The following is a 12105-nucleotide window of genomic DNA, read 5'->3' on the forward strand; positions in this document are numbered from 1 at the left end:
TAGCTGGCATGACAAAGTCAGGATCTACAGTACGCACAATTACATAACAACATCTGACAGTCACCCAGTTCATGATGATATATACTCAATAAACAATGACAGTCTGTGACATGACATTAGAACAATGCAGACTTTTAAGAGATAAGGACCTTCTGCCCTATTACGAGTGTGTAGGGCCTCGTGCATTCTAAAAAGGTAATCTATTATTAAATTATTATTTTTTCCCTATCTAATAGGGAAGATAACAATACTTCGACTCTTAAACTGGGCCTGTCCCAAGTGGCAAGATGGATGCAGATAAATGTCCTTAAGTTAAATGGCGACAAAACCGAGATTGTGATCCTGGGCAAGGATAAAGATCTCTGGGGCCCCCAACATTGGCCCGAGAGCATGGGTCCTACCCCGAAGCCCGTGACCCAGGTTCGCAATCTCGGATTTTTAATCGATGAAAAGCTCACAATGCGACAACAGGCCGTTAAGGTGGCTTCTATTTGCTTTGCCACATTAAAATGGCTCCAAAAGATTTTGTGGATGCTTCCTGTCTCCACACAAAGGACGGTGGTCCAGGCTTTGATAACATCTCGCCTGGACTACGGGAATGTCCTGTATCTTCGTGCCTATTTGACAACTGTGAAAAAACTTCAGGTTGTTCAAAATGCGGCCGCATGGTTGTTACGCAATGTTCCCCGGAAAACATCCGCCTCCCTAGCCCTTCGCGATTTGCACTGGCTAGATATTAAGAACAGAATTAACTTTAAGGCTCTATGTTATATCTTCAAGATAAAACAGGGCTCTGCCCCTAGATACCTTCATAATCTCATCCATGCTTACATACCTAGCCGCACCCTGAGATCCGCAGGAAAAGGAGATTTTGTTGTTCCTAGATTTAGGCTTATGAAAATGGGTGGCCGCTCATTTTCCCACTTAGGCACCAAGTCTTGGAATGCTCTGCCTGTGAGGCTGAAGTTGGAAACTGATCTTCTTCGGTTTCGCAAGGGCTTAAAAAATTGGCTTTTCCAGCAATAATTTTTCAGAACAGTTTTCTGGGAGCACCACTCATTGATGCCTTGTAGTTCTTTCTTCTCCAGTCTATCCCTTGGCGCCGGGAAACCCACTGCGGGTAGCTGTGTGCCTTATAAGTTTAAATAAATATATAAATAAATAAAATAAATAATCAGGACATCCAACACTTTCAATGGCTACATCTCACCGAGCCCCCTAAAATAGTCCCTTAGCTCAATGCAAAACATTATCATTGGACATCAATGTGGCAGGTTACACCTTGTGGGTCTTGAAAAACGCATATATCTTTACTGAATGGCATGTGTTTGGTGATACCTATAGTAGTCATGACCAGAGTGTGCGTTGTGTAAGGACAATGAAGACATAAGACATGCGATAACACCAAAAACACTATTATGTGAGACACGTTGCATAGGCTGATGAATTAATTGGGTATGGTAATGTGTATTTGTAGATGATAGAATAAAAAACAGACATGCTATGAAATTTAGTTGTTCATCTAAAACGAGAATTACCTGGCTCTGTTATCCATCCAAATTGAGGGGCCAGTCTGCATGGCACCACAGGACGGGCAACAGCCGCAGAAGTAGCGGAAGGCAGCTAAGGTTCTGTCATCACAGGTTCATAAAGGATCATATACACAATGTAGATGTGATTGAATGTGAAGATGTCTTATATAGTTTTTCCTACAGTGTGAAAGCATTAGAAGTGCAGTGACAAACCTGGGTGGTAGAAGGACATGCAAACATAGGCGGTTCCTCCATGACAATGCTGAGGGTGGTGCTCTGCCAATCAAGTAGGAGGAAGGAGGAAAAGATTGACAAACTGGTCTGCAGCACTCCTATTGCCAGGTTTGGCAGGGACCTTGCAGTAGATCAGTCTACAGACACACATTGGGTAGGTGAAAGTAGGTTCCTTAAATTTTGCTTGAATCAAGTATGCCCTGTGTGTCCAAGAGGCCACTTGATGGGCAAGCAGGTGCTGCTAAATCTACAGATTCTTCCAGGCTCAAGGTGGAGGATAGGGTTGCTTTGACTCTTGGCATGAGCAGAGATCAGCCTTCCAGGTCCATGCCAACTTCTCCTTATGGCTTACGCTTCAAATTCTCAGCAAAGGAAAGGATGAGATTTGTTTCTCTAGGGACAGTAAGAATTCACCTTTTCTGCATGCCAGTGTTCTTCCCCCCACCACTTTGTCCCTTTTTCCGGTGCCTATACCTGACTTCTTGGCCTGCTTCGAGGTTTACTCTTCCCTGGCCCTGCAGTCCCACAATAGGCCCACAGCCTCCTCAGTGCTCAGGCGGTGTAGAGGTCTTGGGTAGGCCTAGCGCCACATGGCTTCTCTTTGTAGAGTAGATAGATGCTTCCTTCCCTAGCTTGCTGTTAAGAGAGCAGGGTGGGGGAGGGGAACCCTTGAGCCTTTGAGTGGGAGGTAAGTAGTGGTAAAGACATGGGGAGGAAAGGTCATAAATATGCGCAGGTATTTTTTTTCAAACACTGTATTGCTCTTCACATGTATTGATAGAGATTTCACAGGTCACAGTTGAGCAATGGCATGCCTTTGCATGTAATAGGAGATCATATTGACGAGAGGAGTTCCATTCTGACAATTCGCATGCATGTACCAAGCCAGCCATTTTCATTAAACCAGTTAAACCAAATTGTGTAACAGTACACACAACTTGATCTTGACACTTCAGGCTTTATATAGAGTTTGAATGTGCAGGAGCACTGCAGTAAATGAGCAGTGCTCTTGCTCCCGCCAAACTCATATTTTTCCAGCCCTGTGTGGAGTCAAGGGAAGATCCAGCTTCTCGAGACTTTTTTGTTCACAGCACAGCTGTCCTTGCCAGGCAGTGGAGATCTCTAAATAGGGTGGACAGCCTGTGCCAGGGTGGTGAAGGTCACGGCCTTCGTCCAGCTGGGTAGACTAAAAGACCACCTTCCATGGTGTAAATGACCCCTCGTTAGGACATAAAGATTAGGTCACTCGTGGTTTTATGCACAGTGCTATCTGGGCATTCCTTTGGGTTCTTCAGGGTTGTAGATCTAGTATTTTGCATATTACAGACGTCATGGTCACCAATTTTTAGTCTATAACACCTAAAATCTTGGTGTCATAAAGGATGAACGAAGCGCTCCATCTGCACAAGTGCGCTAACGAGTCTGCAAATGTGTGCATGAGTGGTTGTAAGCGGTTGTTTGAGTGTACTTGACCAGGACTGGTTGGGAGAGGGTCATATGCTGCTGCTGCATCCGCATCCCTGGAATTCTCGCCCACTTTCACATGCCACCTAATGGGTAAATTATCAGTACCTCGAAGATATCAAGTCTGAGGCCAGTGCCGGTTGTAGATAAACGCCGGTAATATGCTGCCCGATATTTTCTCTCTTTCAGAGAGTTTATCACGAGCAGCGTAACCATGGAAACATGAAGGGTGTCTGTCCTACGACAAGGACTCATGGCTAAGTCTAATAAAAAGTAAGATTTCTGATGCCAAGCTGACTGATGTCCTGCTCAGACTCAAATAAAAACCAGGCATAGTTTCGCAGCATTGTCCTTGTTATAACCGCTGGGGAGCATGTCTATTAGAGTCATTTTGGCCCACGCTGGATGGGTTCGGACTGAGCAATGATGAAAGATATATCTCTAAGAAAACAGATTTCACTTCTCTGCCATCTCATACTCCTTTGTCGCGCAGAGGAGCGGATGGGATGGGTCGCGGATTTATAATGTCCCCAGTCTTTTATTTTCCAGCGTCCATTTTCTACCCGGTCCAGGAACCAGGGGAGTGGATGTGGCGTACGCGCCAGAGCTGCAACATTTTTGAATTGGGAAACCAGGTTCGAGTCTAGGCAACAGCTCAACATCCCGTGACTTAGAAACAAAAAAAATGAATGTGACCTTGTGTAATGTAACTATTGCTCATATAAAGCTCTCCAATACATTCGGGTCGCGTTTGCACAATATGAAACTGCAAAAAAGCCCGTATATATTCATGACAGGAAAGGAAAGGCAAAGGCTCACAGACTGACACTTGCTGTTGACTTAGAGACTGTGCTGCCTGCATAACAAGTCAGCAGTTCCAACACTTGACTGATATAAACTAGACAGAAGGACTGACAGTCAGCCTTGTCAGGCCAATGCGGCAGCAGAAGCAGGGAAACTAATATCCATTTGTGTTAGGAATGGTCATGATTTTGAATCTTTCTTAAATGTACATACAGTGTGCTGAAGCAAGAACTAATTCTGCCAGTTCTATAAGTAAAAACCTGGAGCTCTAAGTTCCATATGAACACTGATGGCAAGTTGGCTCAGTGAGTTAATGCTCGCTAGCCCCCTGCAGTTATCAGTCTGTCCACTCTTTTGAAGTTGGTAATATATTGGGAAATAGTAACATCTGCCTTTCACAGCATCTAAAAATGCTATGAGTGTAGTATTAAGCACCAAATAAACGAAGTTATTATGTAAAATACCAAGACATAGCACACCCTGCATAGTGTTCCCGTGCGATATCTAGACTATGCAGCAACTAGAAGAACTGTTTATGCGTAACTGATTAGAGTATTTCAGTCACTCAACCTAACTACCTGGAGGCCTGCCAGCGGGTATGGTTACATTCCAGTCAATGTATCATAAAAGACCCTCTTGGAGAAAACAACTCATTCAGACCTCTCAAACTCCTCTGTCTTCATATTCACACATTTCATAACATGAATCTAAAAAAACCCCGAAAGACAATTATAACAATCTGTTTAATAAAACAATGAATAAAACAAATATACAATTATATAAAATATACATTGCTTAAAAAGATTTCAAAAGACGATCTCAGTTCATCCTAAAATACTGCACATGACATGATCAAAGTATTGTTGAGAGATAATAATCAAGACATCCACATTCGTCATTACAATTTTGATAATTCGAAGGAATCAATAATACATGAGCAAGGAAAAATATTTTTAACACATATACTTCCTAGTTCCTCAAATTTAACAAAGCAAACAAGAGCGTTGACGCGTTTTGGTGGAAAAAGGTTGTAGGACCACCTTCTTCAGGAGAACAGTACTAATATCCCTCTAAACGAAAAAAACTGTGTTCGCCTTATTACTCTATTGTCCCCACAGATATGCGGGGCCTGAGCTCGTTCCTGCTCAAATTCACAATATTATGTTGTGATTGTTCCCAAGGCCGAATACCCTTCACTTTTACGCTGTAGGTGAGAACTGCCCAGTGTTACCAGGACTGAATGCCTTTCATCTTTGCGCTCAAGTCTTTTTTATTTTTACAGTGGACAGGTAGTGTGATAGGTTAAAAATAATACAAGATACCTATTTCATCAATTCGTTGTCCAACTATCTGGGCGTGGTAATGGGGACTAAAAAGCCCTCCAGTAGCTTTTTTCTCCTCACACTGACGTGCACCACATATATAATACTTGCATCAAATCCGGTGATTTGTAAAAAATCGTAGTGCCTACGTCCCACGTCCTGTAGAGGAATGTGGGACATCAGCACCACTGGTGGGCACCCTTCTCATTTGCAGGGTCTGTGAAGAGATGGGGTCTGCTCGCTTGGTGGAAGAGCGCCTGCTATACACAGAGATCCTCCCCAGGCATACAGGGATCTCTGTACTTTAAGTAGTTAAGGCACTGCCACTGAGGATGTACTGAAGACACTGAAACATTGGCAAGTAGGCACCACGTTTAATATGCCCGCACAGCAAAGGTGTTTTTGTTTTTGTTTTCAAAAGTAAACTTCCAAAGCAGGTGATTGCTATTGAAAAACAGAAAAGACAAATTGCCATGATACATTATGAAGTTTCTCCCACTGCATTTGGATAATTTCTTTGATTTCCTGATCACAACGCTGAGGCTCGTCTTGGTGGTTTCAAACAGTAAAGATTTTAGTAGGAACATCTGCCCAGAATAGGGTGGCTGGTCTGATGTACATTGACCAATGGTGCACTGGGAGGTGGGCTGTTTGTCAAAGTTCTGCTGATGCAACCAGTCGAGCCTCTGCCTTGGAAACATAGCACTTCAGACTCTAAATAGAGTGGGGGAACTGAGTTTAACAGATAGGAAATTTGCCATTTTTGCCATGGCATAGGTGTTTTGGATTGACTGCTCTACTAGGTTGATTTGAAATTGTAAATTGTCTTCTCTGCCAGCAAGCAGAGCTTCCACATGCATCCAGGCAACTTCTCCTTCATATGGCTATTTTCATCTCTCTGTTTTTCTTCAAATTCCATTCCCCATGGTACATACCTCTATTCGCAATACATTCAATCTAATGGTGTGTTTCTGCCACATAACCCTCTCCTGCATTCCACTGAGTGTGTAGAGGCAAAACATGTAGTTCACCATAGGGGTCAGCTACAAAGCTTCTATCTCTCCTGATTAGGATGGTCTGCGTCTCAGGTATTGATGGTTTAAGTATGGATCCAAGGAAAGTGCAGGACAAGTGGAAGGAAGGTTTAATTCCCTATTCTCTCCTCCTTTGAGAATGAAATACAGCAAGTTAAAACATTGTGTGCCATTTTACCTACATGAAGTAAGCAGAGACACATCTTAACTAAAAATGCAATGTCACTTGTAGGAAGTCTCGTTCATATTTCCATGCATATGTTTACCCTCCCTCTCATTTGCATTGACCTAAGATGACAGATACACATACATTTGAACTTAAACAAAAATCCATGTTTATTCTTTGAGAATATCATTTATTAAGAAATGTTCACCTGGCAGTAGATGGTTTTTATGTAATCCTACATTTTCAAATATTTTTTTAAATTTTTGCATAGGGTCCCATGTTATAAGCGAAAAAGAGCAAATTCATAGAATGATCAGTTCGATGGAACTAGGTCTATAAAATTTCACAACTGTGGCTTAAAGGTGTGTTTCTCTGAGAACTATGTGTTTGTTCATGAAAAAAATGATGCATACAGAAAATTGGTTTAAGTGTGATTACTGATGGAATAAATTGTCTGCGGTGAGTAAAAATGTGAAAAATGTATCTATTCCAATTAGTACTCAAAAATAATTATCTATGATACTCTACACATCAACTAGCAACATCCTATACACATAGGCCCACATGCATCATTGCATCCGTTTGCGATTCCTAAATTGCGAAAATTAAGGAATCGCAATTTAGAAATCGCAAACGGCAATGCATGAACAAATCGCATTTATTTTTGAGATTCTGTATTTTTCCTTAATTGCGATTCACAATTTGCGAATCGCAATTAAGGAAAACCCTTCCCATTGATACCTATGGGCCAAAAGGCCCATAGTAATGAATGGAAAGGCATTCACATTTTGCGAATTTCAAATTGCGATTCGCAAAATGTGAATGCAATTTCAAGGGTGCAGGGGGGTCCAAAGAGCCCCTCCCTGCACCCCTGAAATGTAACTTTGATTGCAATTTACACACACACACATGCCCCAAGGGCATGTGTGTGTGTAAATAAAACCTTTCAAAAATGCAATTTGTGCATATTTGAAAGTTTTCGGTAAATTAGCATGAAGTTCAACTTCATGCTAATTTACCACTTCCAAATTGCGAATTTGCAAATAAAAAATGATCATGCATTACATTTAAGAAATCTGAAATTGCGATTTCTTAAATGCAATCGCAATTTTAAAAATCGCAACATGGTTGCGATTCCTAAAATTGCGAAATGCATGATGCATTCCAAATTAGTCAATTGCATTCGCAAACGGCCGAAAATTGCGATTTGCACCGTTTGCGAATGCAATTGACGTTGATGCATGTGGGCATTAGTGATAATATTTGATTGTGAGTATACATCTGAACATTTAGAAAACAAATACTGCACATAAGGTTGTAGTCTGGATTATCAAATAGGGAATATCGTTTTACTACCCTAAAACTTTAGCCAAAATGTTGTGTATGAAATATTTAAAGATAAGTACATATAGGGAGTGTTAGACCTGTCAGCCTTAGGGTGGTCTTCCACTCCAAATTGTTGCCTTCCTCTTCCATTATTTTCTGATCTCGTTTTTGCCGGCATTAAGACTCTATGCACTTTACTAGTACTAGCCAGTGCTAAAGTGCTTGTGCTCTCTCCTCTAAACATGGTAATTTTAGCTTATACCCTACTGGCATATTTAATGTACTTAAAAGTCCCTAATAAACTGGTACTAGATGTACCTAGGGCCTATAAATTAAATGCTACTAATGGGCCTGTAGAACTGGATGTGCCACCCACTAAAGTAACCCTCTAGACATCTCAGGCCTGCCATTGCAGAACCTGTGTGTGCAGTGTATAGTGTCATCTTGACCTGCAAAATAGACTTTTTGTCAGTCTCAAACCTTCCTTTTTGATACAAATTAGTCACCCGTATGGTAGCCGCTACACTGCGCAGGGGGCCATGTATTTAAAAAGTAGGGCATATATTATTGAGTTTCACATGACCTGGTCGTGAAAAACTCTTTAATTCATTTTTCCCTACTACAAAGCTCATCTGTCCCGTAGGATACCATTGGAGTTGCCTTATTACATTATAGAAGTGTACATTTCCAAATGGGTAGAGATAACCAGTTTATATTTTGTGTCTCTGGAATCACAATTAAAATCCTAATTTATGGTAAAGCTGGATTTACATTACAACTCTGAAAATGCCACTTTGATAAAGTTGGCATTTTTCTGCCCATGTTCTATCCATTTAGTGCCAGTAGCCTGTCTCTGGTTAAATGACTGAGTGTAGCTGACAGTTTGGCTTTAAGTATTCCTCCTAGATAGCCACTCACAATAGGGAGTTTAGGTGTTCCTGGATGGGCCACACTGGCAGGTTGGGAGGGAGGAGAGGGGCACAGCCCCACTTACATCTGAATAGACTGTGTGCCCTGTCTCCATATAAAGGGCTGCATTCCTACTGTAGTTAGTCTGGAGGTAGGGCAGACAAGACAAGATTGAAGAAAAGGATGAGTGCGTCCTCCCATTCACATAAGACTTTCAGCAATCCATCATTTTAGAAGCATTCCACCAGGTAATGGATACAGCAGCACCTTGTTATATTCTTTCAATTGTGTGTTTTATTTACAGTGGCAATTCCAGTAATCCATCATTGTTGGAGTAGTCCACAAGGCAACAGATGCAAAAACAGCCACTGCATATTTCACCCACTGATGGTCCATTAGCCTGGGGCTTTCTCAAGCCTTGTAGGTAACAATGGAAAAGTAGCTATATTCCTTCCTTATGTCAAATGTCCAACGATAATCAACTGAAGCAGTAGACTAAGACATCTAGATTGGTTTTGTCTCAACTCGGAACCAGCATATTGCCCAACTGCACAACGCATCCCCATCTCTGAACTTCACATCACAAGCCCTCCTCAATGGGACCCTTGACATTGATGCAACAGAACCTTGCACCACAGCCTTGCTGCATCTCACAACCAAACCATCACTTCAGCTGTGTGATGCATCTTCGGTGCGGATCCACGCAATGCTCTGCAAGCCAGGATTTTAGATACTCTTTTCAGCGGGTAACTGGGTCCCTGTAGCAAGCCCGCACCCCAGCTCAGTCGACCTGAACTTGAGACTTTGTCCTGGTTCGGCACAGCCAGATACCCATAGTTGGCACTGTATGCCTTTGGGTGCAGTTTTTCTAAAAAAACTTCAACATTCAAAATCTCCGGTTCTACTAATTGGATTTTTGTTCTTTTTGTCTTATTTTATTTCTTAAAAACTGCTATTTTTTCCTAACTTTGTTGTGGGCTCCTTTTGAGTTGTGATTTTACTGTGTTACTGTTTGAACTATTGCACGTATACTTTACATACTACCTCTAAATTAAGCCTGACTGCTCAGTGCATAGCTACCAAGGTGTTGAGCATGGGTTAATTAGGGGTTTGCTTGTGCCTTACCCTGACAAGAATTGTGGTTGCTGCTTAACCAGGGTGCACACCCCAGTCAATCAACAAATCCATTTCTTGCAGAGAAGTATAGATTTACCATTCTTAACTCCATTTCAACATGCCTTGAAAAGCTAAATATACATGAAGTTAGCTATTGGAAATCTATCCTACATACCTGTAAATACTTTTGCCCTCAATATAATGGCTATAATATTAAGGAATAGTGATATCCTCTGCTCAATTTTCAGCACCCACACCCAGCCACCAAAGCTGTGGCAAATACAGCAGACATACTTTTTTATTGAATACATATGTGGTGAGTAAAAATGTGAAAATGTATCGATTGAAATACTTGCTCATAATATTTCAGCCCATTAACAAACTACACATCATCCAGCAACATGCTATGTACCTACTGATAATATTTGATTGTGATCATGTCTGGCCATGAATGTCAAGGACAGAAATGCTGCACATTGGGTTGGAATCTTGGTTATTAAGTAAAGAAAATTGGTATACCTTAATATCGTAGCGAAAATAGAGAGGACAAATATATTAAAAGGAAAGTGCGCATAGGAAAGTATAGATTTACATTTGCTAACTTTACATTTACGTACCTTGATGATAACACAAGTATATATCATCCAGATATGTACAAGTAGAGTTAGGTTCAGAAACTTAATACATACTTATCTGTCAATATTTTTGCCCTCGGTATCATAGGTATGATAAAATGGCATAACGACATTCCCTATTTGATAGTGAAGATCCACACCGGCAAATAAGAGTTATATATATAGCAGTCATACTGTTTCAGTGAAGATATACAATTAGATGAAGTGTGTGGAGATGTTGTCCTAAGTAAAAGACACTAGCAATTCATCACACAAGAATGCATTCAAGTCTTTCTGTTGAGGGATTACATGAAAATTGAAGCAGAAAGCAGCTTTTGTGGGCATAGCTGATGTGCTGATCACTCATGGCTTCTGAGAGTTGCCATGCCCATTACCAATTGTCTAAATATTAATGTTGTCTGCCATGGATCTTTCAAAACTGTGCTCCTTGGCTCATGACTTGGATGCTTTTATACTCTATTCACATCCTCTGATGTCAAGTGGACTTACAATAAAGTGTCCCTTTCTTGAGTACATGGAAAAGATCAATACTTGTTAGTTTCCCTCAGATATCAGCCCCTCTGTTAACTCAAGATGGGACATTTGCTTAATTGACGAGGGGGCATAATGTTTGGTTCAATAGTGATGAAGAAGCATGGGGAAACGAAATTCCTTGCACCACATTATTGGGTTGATTTTTGCTGACCGACAAGAAAGCAGTGTTCAATAGAGAGAGAGATGTTCATAAGAGAAGCTCTCAGTCATTCACATTAGCAGGAAACAGATCATAACATTTTCAAGCACCACCCTGCAACTATTGAAAAAGAAGGTTAATACTAACCCTGGGCGAAGAACTACGCTCCGTTCGCGGAGTTTGCGGAGTTTCGGCAACTCCGCGCTCCGCGGAGAACGCGAAGTTGTCGAATACTCCGCAAACTGCTGCGTAGCGTAGTTCTCGCGCGCTCAATAGCATTTTCGCGTGCGCGAGGATGCTTGTCGGTAAGATCGAGTTGCCGAACACGCAGAAACTGCAATCTGGCACAGAATAACTCGCGAACACGTTAGTAGTGACTGGAAATAAGGGGACGCGAGCGGGCGGGACAAACCTCGTGGGTAACTTCGCGCGCTACACATCCCGAGCATGCAGGCAATCAATCAATCAATCAATCAGGATATTTGTATAGCGCGCAACTCACCCAGAGGGTCTCAAGGCACTTGGGGGAGGGGGGTCCGCTACCGCTCGAACAGCCATGTCTTGAGTTGCTTCCTGAAGCAGAGGTGTTCTTGGGTCAGGTGGAGGTGGATGGGGAGGGAGTTCCAAGTCTTGGCTGCCAGGTAGGAGAAGGATCTTCCTCCCATGGTGGATCTTCGGATGCGTGGCACGGCGGCGAGGGCGTGGCTGGTCGATCATAGCTGGCGGGTGGGAGTGTAGAAGGTCAGGCGGTTGTTGAGGTACCTGGGGCCCAGGTCGTGGAGGGCCTTGTGTGCGTGGGTGAGGAGTTGGAACGTGATTCTCTTGCTGACGGGGAGCCAGTGAAGGTCTCTCATGTGTCCGGAGATGTGGCTGTGTCGGGGGATGTCCAA

The 12105-nt window shown here is 42.2% G+C and overlaps 1 protein-coding gene across 1 annotated transcript in view; it reads right to left on the minus strand.

Annotated features, from left to right (window-relative positions):
• The window catches only part of GABRB2 (gamma-aminobutyric acid type A receptor subunit beta2), a 900075-nt gene that overhangs the window by 88644 nt on the left and 799326 nt on the right, over positions 1–12105 (minus strand). The window lies entirely within an intron of this gene.

Source organism: Lissotriton vulgaris, chromosome 7 (genome assembly GCF_964263255.1).
Source record: "Lissotriton vulgaris chromosome 7, aLisVul1.2, whole genome shotgun sequence".
NCBI lineage: Eukaryota > Metazoa > Chordata > Amphibia > Caudata > Salamandridae > Lissotriton > Lissotriton vulgaris.